The sequence below is a fragment of the Sinohyriopsis cumingii genome, chromosome 10, assembly GCF_028554795.1.
Source record: "Sinohyriopsis cumingii isolate HCF-2022 chromosome 10, ASM2855479v2, whole genome shotgun sequence".
Classification (NCBI taxonomy): domain Eukaryota; kingdom Metazoa; phylum Mollusca; class Bivalvia; order Unionida; family Unionidae; genus Sinohyriopsis; species Sinohyriopsis cumingii.
In genome coordinates, this window is record NC_142970.1 from 110,086,492 (window position 1) to 110,090,857 (window position 4,366).

Below are 4,366 nucleotides of genomic sequence, written 5' to 3' on the forward strand. Positions count from 1 at the left end.
GGTTCTTCCTTCACTAGTTATCCTGGCCGCCTCGTAGTCTATCTTGCGCTGAGAAAAGGCGTTAAATTCAAAACAAGGAAAACAAGAAAAGTTCACGCTTGCCATACTACGAACAGATAATTTGAGATGCATTCAACTCATCATTATTGTAAATGAGTTCAAGGGACTTGCGAACTCTGTAGAAGATATTCGTATAATGTTTCACTTCTAATTCAAATAGTGACTAACGTAATAGTGTTTGATTTAATAATTTGATGACATGTTACAACGACTGCTTACAAAGGTATCAAGGATGGCTATGAAACTGGAAATCATTGGCCAAATATATTGACTGACATTCACATCGCATTACCTATAGACAAACAATATGTCTGGTACAAAAACTGTGGCTGTGAATTGATCGATTGACTGTATAAAACGCGACACTAATACATGAACATTTATATATCGTTCCTAGGCTACTGCAGTTCAGTGTTATGAATAGGGATACGAAAAGGCGTTCAATCCAGCTTGGTCTGGGCAGAATTGGAACCCTCGCCCTTCTGGTTTCATGTGTGGCTGCCAGCAAGCTTAGTACTGATCATCAAATGAGGACTGGTTTTATCGATGCTTTATTTTATCGCATTCAACTGTATTAGGTACTCTCGATGGTTCATTAGTAGGCATTATAAGGTCTTTCAAGTCGGGAAAACCGGAAATATGGAGGAAACCGTTGATCCTGGACAGGAAACCAAATAGTCCACAGTAGTGAATGGGGATACCGTAGCCTCAATGGGAATTAACATTACAGACCCCCCTGGGAACATATAGCCTCAATGGAAATTTAACATGGAGAAAAATCGTGGGAACATATAGCCTCAAGGGAATTTAACATGGAGAAAAATCGTGGGAACATATAGCCTCAAGGGAATTTAACATGGAGAAAAATCGTGGGACGATATAGCCTCAAGAGGAATTGAACATGGGAATAGGGAACTGTATAGCGTCAAAGGAATTTAAACAGGGTGGGACTGTATAGCGTCAAGGGAAATTGAACATGGGATTTTTTTTTAAAAGAAAAATAAAAAAAAAAATTAAAAATAAAAAAAGGGGTAGGCAATCGAAAGTCATTCTCTTTTCGAGACCTATGAGTGGCCCTGAAAAGGGCCTTTGGGTTTCTTCTGCTTCTAATTTTTTTTATTTCTCCACCAACTTCTTATTTTCTCTCCTACATTCTTTCTCTTCTTTTCTTTCTTTTTTTCTCCTCTTCTTTCTTCTTCTCTTCCTCTTCTTTCTTCCTCTTCTCATTTTCTTCTTCTTTTTCAATTTTTTCATTCCATTCTCTTATCCTTATCCTTTCCTCTTCATCCTCCTTCTCCTCCTTTATTTCTTTCATCACACCAGTTATCATGTCCTTTACTTTTCTTAAGTTATTAATCTCCATCTTTACTCGATGGGGACTATAAGAATAGTGGTCTTCATTTAGTCTCACTAGCATTTGTTCCATCATGCCCAAATTGTCCAGGACGTCTTGAAATGTTTGACCTTAACCTCCTTACAACCCTTAAAGGAACCACCTGGGGATCCAATCAAGAAACCTTACTAGCTTTATATAAATCGTTAATTAGATCTAAACTAGATTACGGATGCCAAATTTACAACTCGGCACCGCAAAATAACCTCAAAAAACTAGATAGCATACAAAGAAAGGCCCTAATTATTTGCACTGGTGCACTACCATCCACATCACTAGTGGAACTTCAAATCTTAACTGGAGAACTGCCGCTCCACCTTAGAAGACAAGAACTCACCCTCAGATATGCAGCCAGGCTAACAACACACCCCGACACACACCCCACCCGGCTAGCTATAAATAAATGCAACATACCTTTTAGAACTAAATTATCACAAAACATACCAGCAGGGAAATTAGTCCATCAATTAGTTGAACAACTTCCTATAGACAAACTCCAAGCAGAAATTGCAAATCACTATGACAAAGAACCATGGATAAATATCAACCCCACAGTTAACACCCTCATTACGAAATATGGCAATAAAAACGAACAGGAACTCAAACTAAACACAATCTGTACAGAACAAATCAACTCAAAATATTGCAACTACATTAAGATTTACACTGATGGATCCAAAATTACAGAACCACCCAGAACAGCAGCAGCTTACGTAATCCCCGAACTTAACATTAAAGTAGGACGAAGACTACCTAACCTCTGCTCTATATACACAGCTGAATTCTGGGCCATACTTGAAGCACTCAGATGGATCAAAGAGAACAAAATACCCCAAGCGGTAATAATAAGTGACTCGCTAAGCGTCATAAACTCAATACTTAATAACAACACCAAATCAAGAGAAAACTATCTTAGGCAAACCAATTTATTGTTAAAAATACTGAACAATAATAACTTACAAGTAGAATTTATGTGGATACCATCCCATATTAACATACCAGGTAACGATATGGCAGATATAACAGCTAAACAAAAACTAAACGAAACCACTCACATCAACCTAGATTATAGCATATGCGAACTCAATAGCATATCTAAAACCCTCATTGATAATAAATGGCAGGAATTATGGAACACAAGCACTCAAGGCAGGAAACTAAAAACCATCATTAAAGAAGTATGTAGAAATAGGAAACCACCCAAAACAAAAGGCAGTGAACAAAAATTCATAAATAGAATACTCACGGGCAAAACCAAGCTGGCTAACAGTTTCGGACAGTACATAGGACCACAACCACATAACCCTAACTGCTACCACTGCAGGGTCCCAGAAGACATAGAGCATATTTTTAACAACTGCCATACACTTGAAAAAGAAAGGGCTAAGTTTAAAGTTAAACAGCATAAAATTGGATCCCCTACAACATACCCAGAATTCTTGATGAACACAAACCCCAATATTAATCTAACATTCAAAAATATCATAAGTTTTATACACGAATCCAATCTACTAAAAAAAATCTAAGAAAGTAAATCAAAGACCAGTTAAAAATATAACAAATCACTGTTTGGGAATTATGACGGCCGGCTCGGTCTCGTGGGTTCACAGACTGACACAGCCGTTCATAGACCGAATAATAAAAACCAGTTAAGGACGAACATTACAAAATCACTGTTTGGGAATTATGACGGCCTGCTAGGTCTCGTAGGTTCACAAACTGACACAGCCGTTCATACCCCGAATAATAAAAACCAATTAAGGCCACAAAAAATTAAAATAGGAAAATAGGAATTAATTAAAACAGGACTCCATAATAACATACAAACAACCATAAAAACAAGCTTTCATTCCAAACCAATAAGATAGGGAATCAAAATAAATAAGGAATTCATGAATAAAAAAAAAAAGAAAACGAAAAAAAAAAAAAAATAAATAAAAAAAAAAAATACTCCTAACCGTCTCCTTGTCTCTTAAACAACATCTGGCTGAACTTTTAAATCAAGCTTCCACAGATATTTCTACTAACATACTCAGCCAAATCCAGGCAATGTTGGCAGACGACACTGAAGAATTTGAAACTTCCACGCTGGCAGCGGCCCTGGAAGTATCATCATCCAGCGGCGATGAAGCTGATGAACCTGCACCACCTAAACAGAGTGGAAAAAAGGAAGGCTCTGTCTACCGGAATATCGGACTGGGAAAGGCAATTGATGATATCAAAAAAGCGGGCCACTTCGTCAATGCCACAAGACCGGGTGTCCTAATGTGACGTCATCGCTGCCGACCAATCGTGGCGGGAGTCACATACTGCTTGGTTTGACACCTGGGGCATTTCAATCCAACTAAGAAACACGAGTGTGTGGTGTGACTATTCCCACTCATGTCTATTAGCCTTTCAGTCAGGTTGTTAAGGACTAGTTAGTCCTACACCTGAGTGGCTAAATTATAAAGTACTCTTTGAGTACATAAAAGCCTGGGGGATGAGGCTCCTTTTCCTTCCCCCAGGAGTAATTAAAAATCACGCAGTGCGTGAATAAAAAAGTGGTACATGTTCAAAAGAACGAAAACCACTATAATCCAACTAACTAACTAACTAACCAAACAACACGCGGACGTGAAGGAAAACATCCTCTACTTTTCTCATTTCATATGATCTACTATCCACATACGTGAACCAGCAATAAACAAACCCCAAATCTACTATTTACACACGCAAATCATTAAAACGAAATCCATAATCTACTATCTACACAATCGTACGTGAGCGTTTACAAAACCCAAACTATACTCTCCACATACGCTAAGAAACAATAAACAAACCCATAATCTACTATTCACACAAACGTAAGTGAGCGCTTACAAACACAAACACACAAACACAGACCCTCACACAAAAAAAAGAGTCAGTGTT